Here is a 12,527-nt window from a genome sequence, read left to right as displayed (position 1 = left end):
ATCCTTGTAAAAGACCATTCCTAGGTGGTCAATAAAGAACTATTAGTTCATAAGGCATCAGCTCTGGACATAAATAGTGTGATGCTTGGCAGGGGTCTGCCAGGGGGAATATTCAGGATACGATGGCAGAGCAACGTGAGTCAACCACTCTAGTCCATCTAGGAAGGGGACTCCCATGCCTCATGGCATTGCTTCCAGATCTCTGGCCTCCGCTTCTGCATGCAAGACCACATGTGTGCAGAAAAATAATACCTATAGCCTCCATCTGCTGATATTTAAATGATTCTACAACACACAGGAATCATAGAACCTAGAATGTTAGAGCAGAAAGGAGCCTAGATGTCAATTCCGGCCCAGTCTATTTCACATGTGAGGGATGTGAGATTTAGAAAAACTCTGACATGGGTTTTCCAGAGGTCAAGGAGGTCCCCTGTGAATCTAGACAACCACAGTAGGCTCTTGACGTGGCCCCAGCCATCCTAGAACAACCTTCCAAAAAAGAAGAGGCAAGAAAGTAAAAGAGAAACACCCCAGGAGGCCCTTTTCCTCAGAAGACTCCTTTGACAATCTAACAGAAGCTATGGACCCTCTCCCTTGAAAAGGGCACAAACAAATCTGAGTCTTCACACACCCCAGCCCTACCCCAGAGCCTGTTTATAACCCCTGCAACAGTCCCAGGAGGTATTAGGGAAAGACCAGGCACAAAACAGAGCTACTAGCTTCAAAGAAATTCACAGGAAGAGCTGTGACAGATCAAACTACTCAGGCCTGGAAATAAAAGATGAATCCATGCCCAGTTCCCAGGCAAATTGGAAATGCTGCTTTCCTCTGCCTCCAGATCTGATGGCTTAACTTGGATGGGAGTATAGTGTGGATGGCTGGGAGGAGGCGGAGCAGGGAAAAGGGTGCCTCATATAAATACAGCTCAGTAAATATGCTAACATAAAGCAATAGGTAGACTTGGGTCCAAATCCCGGCTGTGCATCAAATAGTGACCCAAGCTATGTGACTTAGCCTCTAACCCTTGGGTTTCTCAACTATAGAATTAGGACAACAAGACCAACCTTGCGTAGTTGTATTTAGGATTAGAGATTGTATGTGCGTGCATGCACACTCACACATATACACACACAGAGAACTTGGTGTGGTGCCTATAGCAGGCATCCAATAAAACATGATTGCTATTATTATGATGAATTTACTCTTTCATTAAGTGTATTAATCATGTACTATGGCGTCAAGCACTAGGGCTTCCATAATGAACAAGCCAGGTGAAATAGTGGCCTTGAGTTGCCCACAGTCTAATGGAAGCTACAGACAACAAAAAACCCACTGCACCATAGTGTGATTCTTGTCAGGGTGGGGGACTTTCAGAGTACTGTGGAAGCCTCTAGGAGCAACTTGGGGAGTCAGGAACAGCTTCCTGGGAGAACTGGTATTTGAGCTGAAGCCTGAAGAATGACAGGGGTTAGTTGGGCCACAAGGATGGGGAAGAGAGTACCAGATAGAGGTGTGGGAGAAAGTAGCTTGCTGTGATTCAAGAGCAGAGCTCTGAAAGAGCATGTTAAGGGATAAGGCTGGAGCGTTAAGGGAGAGCTCATAAACCACATTCAAAGCTTGGCCTTCACGCAACTACTGTGTTGGCAAATGGCAAGTATTAAAACATGAGAAGGCTAGACACAGACGTCACATGGGTAAGCCAAACTGGGCTTGCTTGCCTAAAGGATAAAGAAGAAAGTCAGTATACACCTCAGAGAAATAACAACATTCTCCAAGACATCCAGCAATGCAAGCTTCTGGCCAGCAAATTCCCCACGGAGGGTACACAGCTGAAGATGACAATGCGAGTGAGTGAGGGTCACAGCAGAGCCTGTGGAGGCTTAGTGATCTCCTCCAGGTCCTGCTCACAAACATGACACTGAAGCCATTCTCTGTGTAGGTTAATCTGGAGAAGTGCCAGGGTACATCTCAGCTGGCATGCCTCATTAATTTTGAAGTCACACCGTGGCATCAGGGCTTCTGCAGAGCAGAACCCTCAGGCTGGAGGACAGTTCCCATTTATCACCCTCAACCCCACCCCCTCCCCAGCCTAACACAGTCCAGCCCACGTAAATCCCTGGATTTGGTGCTGCAGAACCCAACAGGGGCAGTTTCCCAGAGCCTCTGCAACACATAAAGAGCTCTTTGACCTTGTGACTCTGTTTATCCCTGAGGCTTTATCCTGAGGGCAGTGAGCAGCCACCAGGGTGGTTTGAAGGAGAGGAATGACATGGTCTGATTTGTAAAAACAACACAAAACAAAACCACTTTGGCTGAAACAAGGAGAATGGGATGATCTGAAGGGGAGAAATCCATCGTAGTAGAGCAGGTGGGAGGGGCCCGGGCTAGGCTAGGGACAGCAGAGATAGAAAGAAGTGGACAGAATTGAGAAACCCATTCAGGAGAGGAAGAGACAGGATTTGATGGTTGGTTGGTGTGTCACACTGACATGTGAATCTGTGGTTTCCCAGTGGTGAGCGTTGAATGAGTTAGTTGAGATGGTGTGTTAGTTTCCTTTCACTACTGCAACAAATTATACAAACTAGTGGCTTAAAATAATGTAAATTTATTCTTATAGTTCTGGAGGTCAGAAGTCCAAAAATCAGTTTCACTGGGCTAAAATGAAGGTGTTAGCAGGGATGGTTCCTTCTGGAGTCTCTGAGGGAGAATTCACTTCCTTGCCTTTTTTAGCTTCCAGTGACTGCCGGTATCCCATGGCTTGTGGCCCCTTCCTCCATCTTCAAAGTGTATCACTCCAACCTCTCCTTCCAGCATCACGTTGCCTTCTCCTCTGACAGCCTCCTTCATCCCTCACATAAGAAATGTTGTGATTACATCAGCCCACTCAGATAATCCAGGATAATCTCTCTAGCTCAAGATCATTAACTTAAGCACAACTGCAGAGTCTCTTTTTGCCATATAAATTGACATTCACGGGTTCCAGGAATTAGGATGTGAACACCTTGGGGGCCATTTTTCAACCTACCACAAGGGGTATCTTTTGTTCATTTGAGCAACATCAGCTTCAGGTATCTGTGCCTCCCAGTGGAAGGCAGTGGGCCTGACCAGCATGAGCAGAGCCTTCTGGTCCTCCCTACCCAGTTAACTGCTACTCAAAGAGACCCAAGGGACCCTCTGTAGGATAACTTCCACATTTCTCTTCATGGCACATAAAGCTCTGTCGCTCACATAGTCAGCTTCTTGAGAACATTTCTCATAAGGCAAGACAAGGACCAAAATAAATAGACCAGAGCCTCATTTTCTAAGAAGAAAATCCTCTGTCAGAATCATAACTGGGGGGAGATAATCTATGGAAGCTTCATTTGTGTCGTCAAAGCATTCTTTGCTTCATTAAAGAATAGTACAATAGTGGTCCCTTTATGTGTTTAAAAATATGATTAAGTTTATAATAAATTGATTCATAAACAACTTTCAGGAGCGTATTTTGAGCATAAAGTGAAATACACCTCAAATGTTTGTCTCTGAAGGAGCAAACTAGTTGCTGAGATGAAGTTGGTTAACTAATTCTACTTGAACACTCCACTTAGAATCTAAGTCCCTTTGCCTGAAACTGTTTATTTCCCTGTTATATTTCTGCCCCAGACCTATCAGGTCATCCTTCTTTTTTATTTTCCAGGTATTTAGAATCTGTCTCTTCTTTCTCGATCACTTCTCTTTTGCTTTGTAACTGTGGGACATTTAGAAAAAATGGAGGAGAGGGTCTTCATAAATAGATTGTAACTGTGAACAGTCTCAGTGAATTTTAAATAATTCCTTGCTTCTTAGAATCATTTCAAAATAAGTCATCTTGCGTGGGCCTGAGTGCTTTTTGGGGGGTTGATAACCCTTCTCAGGCAGGCACTAAGGAGGAGTGGACGAGCTAACAAGGGTTCCCAGGTGCTGAGTGGGCCACTTGGCTCCCCACTTATACAACCCGTGGTGCAGCCTTTGCATCCTGATCTGGGCTCCTCGGGACAGAAGGAGCTGCCACTAGGATCTGAGCTGAGAGGTGGTGACTTTAACCTTGGACAGTAACCTAAGTTCTGAATGGCAGCTGTTCTGCCAGATGGAGGGACTAAGAGAGGGTTTTCAGGCACCATGATTGGTCACCAGCAGCATACATTTCCTTGAGAGAGGGAGGGGGAAAGGAGGGACAGGAGAGGGAGGAAAAGAAGAAGAAGAAGAAGTATTAACACGACCAAAGCGCAACTTTACCATCACCAAACATCACAATCTATCACCAAACATGGCAGAAAGTTTCTTTTGTAATTAGAAAAATCAGCAGGTTAGTCACACACTAATCGAGACCTATTTTTGCTTGAATTAGGTCAGTCTTCGTTAAATGCCTCTCTAGAAATAGGCGGAGGTCGAACTCCCCATGGGTGGTTTGCACTGAGGCAGCAGAGATGACTCACATTCGCTCATCTTACATGCTGTACAGATGGCTGGGCGCGGCTGATGGAAGCCTGCCTGCCAACTCCCCCGAGTCTGAAGACCACCCCCCTCCAACCATCTTCACTGGGAGCTGTGCCAACAGACTGCAGAGTGGGCAACGGTGTTTTCTGAGCTGACCCTCTGCCAGTGGGGCACAATGATTCCTTGACCCTTTGCTAACAGAGTGCCAGGGAATTATAATCTCAGATAGTTGTGTACTTGTGGGTGGCACAGAGAAGTGCCTGGCATTTTTGTGAACTGGTAGGGCTCTCCAGTGAATAAATAACCGCTATAGCTGGGTCCTTGTGGGGTGACCAACTTGTTTCAATTTGCATTCAGTTTCCAGGTCTGCATCCTGGGAATCCCTTTGGTCCAGGGCAAACCAACCACTGGTCATCCTAGACCTCTTCCTGAAGGGTAAGATCCAGGTCCAAACCTTTACTTGAAAGATATTCAAGTTTCTCCACAGTGGATGAAAAATTATTGCATGAGAAAATGCTCAAGATAAAAGGGATATTAGTAACTACCTGCTCCAGTAGTTCTCAAACTTTAGCGTGCATTAGAATCCCCTGGGCTGTTTATTGAAAATACAGATTCCTGGGTTCTATCTCCAGAAATACTGATTCAGTAGATTTTAGGTAGGGCTCCATATTTTGCAATTTTATAAGCATGATTCAGATTACAAGTGGTCCAAGAAGCCATGTGTGAGAAATAGGGATCTAATTCCATTCCCTCTTTTTATTGATAAGAAATCTGTGCTTCATGAAGCTACACAATATGCCAATTACAGCCTGATATAAAATAAAACCTCAAATACACACTTCCTTCCTAGCACAAAGTTATTTCCATTTATAGCATTTGGGGGCTACATGGTCCTTTCTTCTTGCAAAAGTCTGTTTATATTGTCCTTCTAGAATATATCGTCTATCTGAGAAAATATTTGACAAAAAGGAAAACCAAGACTCACTAGATGTAGCCATATCTATAGGGTTTGGCATTTCTTTTCTGTGAGTAGCTGATGTCAGCTTCAAAGAAAAAGAAGCTGTAAGGTTTTGTTTTCCTCCTTGAGGAGTTTCTTAGAAGCGTCAGCTGCTTTGAGCCAGTCTGCTCTTACATACAAGATTCTGAGACTTCACTGTGACTCAGCCAGGTCAAGGGATATTCATTGTAAAGGTACCTGGGATAAAACACACACACACACACAAACACACACACACACACACACACACACAAAAACACCTTAATTTAAGCTCCCAAGTTTGTACCGTGTGGAACTGGGCCCAGGGCATTTCATGTCAATGTGCCTCCTCTCCGGTTTGCCCATATCATGTGGAACCAGCCTTTAAATATCAAAGGGTAAGCTTTTGAAAGTAGTATTCTAAGGTGGCTCTGACTAAAAAGGTGGCAATTTGAGATAGGCCCCATCTCGTGCCGTTTTATTCCCTCCCTGTGTAGCTTTCATCTCTTACTTACAGTTCTGTCCTCTGGAGCTACTTAAGTCTAATTTCTCTTCCAGAAGACAGTGCTTCAAATATTTGAAGACGGTTGTCAAGACTTACCCAGCCTAAATATCCCTAATTTATTCAGCTGTCCTCTTTCCAAACTCCTCCAGGTGTGATCTAGAACATTGCTGTCTTCTTAAAGTGTGTCATTCAGAACTGAACCCCGTTCCTCACCTCCACCCTCTTCCCTCACACCAGCATCCATCGTGAGAACTGGATGACAAAGGGAAAGGGAGGTGACACATCTCACTTGGATTTCCAAGATTAAAAAGAGTTTGTGACAACGGACCCACCCAGGGAATGGAGGGAGAAAGCATCCACGCTTCCCACCTGTCAGGTACAGACTGGGGATTGCGTTAGCAGTGGTGATAATAAACTGAAGTCACGTGGAGACGTGGAGCTAATCCATTCAAAACACTGGTATGACCAACTCCCTGAACCATATTTCCTCCAGGCTGGATTGCATATGGTTCAAACAAAAGCATAACATTTTTTTCAATTATATTGAAATGTTTATTCATGAATTGCTGTGTTTCATGTTTTGTCTTTTATTTCACAACTTTAGTGAGATACAATTCACATATCACACAGTGCATCCACTTACAGCTGCATTTCAATGGTTTTTACTGTATTCACAGAGTTGTGCAACTGTCACCACAATCAATTTGAGAACATTTTCATCACCCCAAAAACATAATAGAATTTTAAACATTACCCTAATCAATTTTTTTCCTAATAATTGTCACTCATTTACAAGACAGTCACTCTATGACCTTCCAGTGAGGAACCAGATATTATAAGAACTCCTTATGAAAGAATGAGAAAAACAGGGCAATGCACTTCCCAAAGACTAGATGACCCTATTGTACAATATTAATATACCACGTATTTCACAGTTTTGTATGGAGGCTAACAACAAGGACTCTGGGGCCAAATTGGTTGGGTTCTAATCCTGGTTCCACCACTTACTGGCTTTGGGAGAGTCAGTTCTATCTGTAAAATGATAATTCTTCCTACATCATCTGGTTCTTATAAGGATTAAATAGATTAATATACAAAGCATTTAGAATAAAGCCTGGTTATACATCAGTGCTTGGTAATATAATTATTGTATGTATAATCTAAGCTTATATATACCAACCTTCTACCAGGGTAACCCTTTATGATAATATGGGTAATGAGACTTTTTATTTGTGCATCTAATCTGTCAACAGTTCAGTAGGTATTGAGAGTCTGTGGTTAGGATTAATGTCCTGATGAAATTATCAGTTATTGGGTATTTTACTTGGAAGAAAAACAAGATAGTCTAGTCTTATTTAAGGAACACAGAGGAAAAAAGGAAGCCCAGAGAGGTAACTTACTCGCCTAAATTCACACGGCTACGGAATGACAGTTCTTGACTTAAAAACAACGTCTTCTAACTCTCATTCCAGTTTGCCAGTGCCCAGAATGGTCCTCAGGACATAATAGGCACTAAAATGTTTTATTGAAAGAATGAATGGTTCTCTGAGAATGTAGTAGAGTGAACCGAAAGGGTCGCTGACCTTCTTTAGCTTTCTTTATTGCAGCATGCACTAAGTCTCGCACCTCAGGATGTAAATATACCCTTTTATTTACTTAGAAAATCTTCCCTGACTGTATTTTGCCTAGCTTCCTACTCAACCCTCAGGAAGAACTGAAGCAGGAACCCTTCCCCAGTGGCACAAGACCGAGTTAAGCACCTCTCCTGCATATTCCCACAGCGCCCTGTAGTTTCTCTATTTTAGCATTATGGTATAATCACACCAAATTATAACTTGTCAGTCTGTTTCTCTAGAATGTCAGCTACATGAGGGCAGAAACTGTGTTCATGTTCTAACATTGTTTATTCTCGGCACAATGGGGACCTGGCATATGGTAGTAATATTTTCAGATGAACATTAGAAACTGTGAAAGATGCTGATGATGGTTTCCCCATTTTCATTCCCTCCCCCTTATTCTTTCAAGAACGGTATTCTCCCTCCCACTGATATTTTAGCAGGTTCCATGACTATCAAACCACAGAAAACATTCCCAGCCAACCTTTCAGCTGGATGTGGCCAGTGACTAAGTTGTCCCCAAGGCAATGCAAGCAGAAGTGATATGTACAACTTCCTTAAAAGGAAATGCTTGCCACCTGCTTTTTCTTCTTTCCCTCTTTCTTTGTGCTGGAAGGCAGTTGTGGTGCTGGTAAGCCAGACTGGAACACATGGAGACAGAAAACACCCCAGGGGATGGTGAAGCAGCAAGGTAAAGAAATCTAGGCTCCTGGATGATCTTGTAGGGCAGAACTGTCTGACCTACAATGGATTGGCTGCCTGACTTTGGACTGTAAAATGAGGAATATATAAACCTACAACTTGTTTGAGTCTCTCTGTTTTGGGGTCTCTTTTTTACAGCTGTTTAGGCCATTCTTTAACTAAAATTAAAAACAAAGCATGAGGATTCTAAACAATGCTTCGCGGGGGGGTGAGGGTGGGGGGCACTGACCTCAGGACCTTTGAAATTCTAGGCACTAGCAGTACTTAAGCGCCATTGCTTGCAAGGAATAGCTATATTCAGTAAGATTAGGCCTAGTACTAGAGGGAATTTTATACATCTGGACGTAAGAATAACCGTGATCTGGACCATACATCCAGGTGTCAATGAAACTGGAAGAGATTTATGATACTACAGAGTTCTGGTGACTGGACAGATAGGTTAATAAATAACTGGCCCCTCAGAAGTGGGCATCCATTTATGGCAACCCTTGCACCCTGCCCTACTAGCACGACTCAGCTACTCCTCTCAGAGCTGATTCCCTCTGGGTCTTTCCACTTCTTCCTTATTTTTCCACTGAACTCTGACTCTCATATCTCTAGTGTCAAGGCTCAAGGGAAAATATCTGATTAATCACAATTTAATCAACACCTAGCCAGACTATAGATGGTCTGCTTCTATGTGGGAGGACCTTCATGCACAAATTAGCTGTGGGTTGAGACATCGTACGGTGCAGAATGTGGCCATGTTGGTGTAAGAATCTACTTGAAATTTTACCCTCAGCAAGAGTGTTAGTTTTCTACTGCTACTACGACAAATTACCAAAAATACACACCAAAGCATACCATAAGCAAAATTTCTGAAAACTAATGATAAAAAGAGAGGCTTGGGGCCAGCCTCATGGCTTAGTGTTTAAGTTTGGCACATTCTGCTTCAGCAGCCTGGGTTCAGTTCCCAGGCACAGACCTACACCACTCGTCAGGTGGTGTATGGGTGTGTGTGTGTGTTTATTCTACTTGGGGTTCATTGATTTTTTAAAAATCTGTGAGTTTTTACTTTTCATCAAATTTGGAAAATATTCATTTACTATTTCTTCAAATATTTTTTCTGCACTTTCTCTTCTCCTACTTTTCCTCCATTTATACGTTAGACTATTTATTATTATCCATAGGTCACTGAGGCTCTGTTCTTATAATTTTTAGTATTTTTCCTCTTCTGTGCTTCCTTTTATGAATAGATTCTCTTGCTATGTCTTCAGGTTCACTGACCTTTTCTTCTGCAGTTTCTAATCTTCTGTTAACCCCATCTGGTAAGATGCTAATTTCAAATATTTTATTTTTCATAACTGAAGCTCCATTTGATTATTTTTTATATATCTATTGATTTTCTCATTATGTTCATGGTTTACTTTAAATATTTGAATATTGTTACAGTAACTATTTTAACATCTTTGTTTCTAATTCTATCATTTCTGTCATTTCTCATCTATTCCTATTGACTGATTTTTGCTCTCATTATGAGTCACATTTTCCTGTTTCTTGGAATGTTTAGTAATTTTTATTGGATGCTGGACTTTGTGAATATTATGTTGTTGAGTGTCTGGATTATGTTGTCTTTCTTTTAAAAGCATTGCAGTTAAGTAATTTGCAGAGTAGTTTGGTTTCTTTGAGGCCTGTCTTTGAACTTTTCTAGAGCAGGTCTAGAGCAGTCTTCATTCTACGATAGCAGAGTCCTATTGCTAAGCTGTGAGGTCTCCACTGAATGCCCTGATGTGATCACCAATGGCTCTCCAATCTGGCTTGTCATAGTTTGAATACCTCCCCTCAGCTTAAACATCTCACTAACCTTTGTGAGCTCCAGAAATTGTTCTGATTACAATTCTCTTAGGTATTCTTTACCTAGTTTTGTAGAGTTTTCCTCTATGCATGTGCAGCCTAGTACTCAGCAAAGACACATGAGGGCCCTTTTTCAGTTTTCTGGTATTATTTTTCTGCTCACATCACATTTTTCTGAAATTCTGCACTGCAACATCCAACCACCTTAGCTGCCTTGAGCTCTAATTTTCTAATTCCTATCTCCTGAATTCCTTGAGGCCACTGGGCTCTGCTTGGGTCGACCTCCCTCCATCTATTCCCATAATCCAGAAAGTTGCCTTCAGGCAGAAATCCAAGATGATTATGGGGCTCACCTTACTTGTTTCTCTCCATTTAGCTATTAGGGGACACAGTCCTGTGCTACCTGTTATACAGTGTCTGAAAATAGTTGTTTTATATTACCATAGACTGAATGTTTGTGTCCCCCCAAAATTCATATGTTGAAATCTAATGCCCGATGTGATGGTATTTGGTGGCGGAATCTTTGGGAGGTGATTAGGTTATGGGGGTAGACTCTCATAAATGGAATTAATGTGCTTATAAAAGAGACTTCACAGAGCTCCATAACCGCTTCCACCACGTGAGGACACAGTCAAAAGACTGCCATCTATGAACCGGGAAGTGGGCTCTCCCCAGACACCAAATGCTCGGGTGTCTTGATCTTGGACATTCCAGCCCCCAAAACTGTAAGATATAAATTCCTGTTGTTCGTAAGCCACCCAGTCTACGGCAATTTGTTATAGCAGCCTGAATGGACTAAGACACATATATTTTATCTAGTTTTCTAGTTATTAGTGATGGGAGGTTTGCCCTACTCCTTGCTATTTCATCATAGCTTTAAGCAGGAGTCCAATCAGAGACATTTTATTTAACCCATTTCTATATATAAACTAGTTTTTCATTTTGACTAAATCATGTAAATAGAAAGTTTATATACTTTGTAAATAGTGTAAATGTAAATAGTGAAAAAAGAATAGACAAAGAAAAAGAAGAGATGAGAGAGTGAGTTTGCAAAATATGAGTTTAGGCCCCTCATTTTTTAATCCAAATCTGACTTTGGTCATCTTCGTATTGTTTCAAAAGTAAAAAAAGGAAATATTTAGATATTTTAGAAAGAGTTTTCTTTCATTGGCCTCTAGATAAATATTGCAGATTCTAAAAATAATTAGGTTGAAATAGTAAGCGAAAGGGCTTCTTGCCTTGAGGGAAGTTTTGATATGCACCTGTAACTCCATAGATTTAGAATTAGTTATGAGCAATAAACCCATCTTGGTATTCCCCAAAAATCCTTCTGTCCTCGAGGCTGATCAGCCTTCCCTATGAGCCTGAGAGATTAGAACAACAAAGATCCATTGATACAGCCCTGAATGTGGGCAGAGGAGTATATAAAGACAGAAACCAAAAGCCAATTCCCAGCCCTGGTAAAATTTATAAAATAACTAAATGGATAAGTCAACAGTGCCTAAATAAAGCTCATAACCTTTGCTGAAAACTTTCCTTTAAAAGCCCTCATTTGTTATCATTTAGTCTGAGCTGAAAGCTATTGAGGGAAACAGGTAATATCTGTGTATGTCTGGACTACCCTGGCTATTTCTCAGTCTGGAGCTTTAGTACATCCACAGGAATTATTATGTTCCATAGATGTAAATGATTAGCATCATCATTCCCAAGCCTAGTCCTCTTACAAGTATTCATGTTTATAAGACACAAAACATTTTTCCTTCTAAATTCAACAACCAAGGCCTATTGAGGGACTCTTCCCTTGCTTTGATCAAACTGGCAGAGCAGCAACAATTACTGCTGAGAAGGAATGACTTTTAGAAAGAACTATATTGTCTCCTCAGTTTGTTTGCTGTGTGAAAGCTGCAAGGCAGTAAGTAAGGAATACACAGACAGGGTATATGTCTGTATGCTCAAAAACACAAATGCACATGTGTATTTAAAAGTTTATTTCAAATAGAAATCCTTTATTGAGACTTTTCTAGATTCTAGGAACTGTGTTAAGTGCTATGAGGGATATATAGATGTTAAATAAGGCAAGAACTTAAAATAAGCTCATAAATCAAATGAAAGATTGACATTATATACATAATTCTAAGACAGAGCAAAGAGTAATAGGGTATAAAGTGCTAAAGAGAGACACATATATACAACCCAAGAGAGTGAAAGTGCCAATTAGTGCCTGGCACATAGTAGGTTCTCAATAAATGTTTATTTAATGGATGATGAATACATTTCTCTGGTCATATCTCTTAAATACTATCATCATTGAATAAACTGTTGACTGGTAGGGGGCAAAGACTGGAAGTACAAGAACACTCATAAAGTAATCTGATCTTCATCTATGATTCAGACCTGTGTAGTCCAGATATGTCAGAAAGAGATGTTTCTGAATGACTTT

The sequence above is a fragment of the Diceros bicornis genome, chromosome 4 (assembly GCF_020826845.1).
Source record: "Diceros bicornis minor isolate mBicDic1 chromosome 4, mDicBic1.mat.cur, whole genome shotgun sequence".
Classification (NCBI taxonomy): domain Eukaryota; kingdom Metazoa; phylum Chordata; class Mammalia; order Perissodactyla; family Rhinocerotidae; genus Diceros; species Diceros bicornis.
This window is presented reverse-complemented; position numbering follows the sequence as displayed.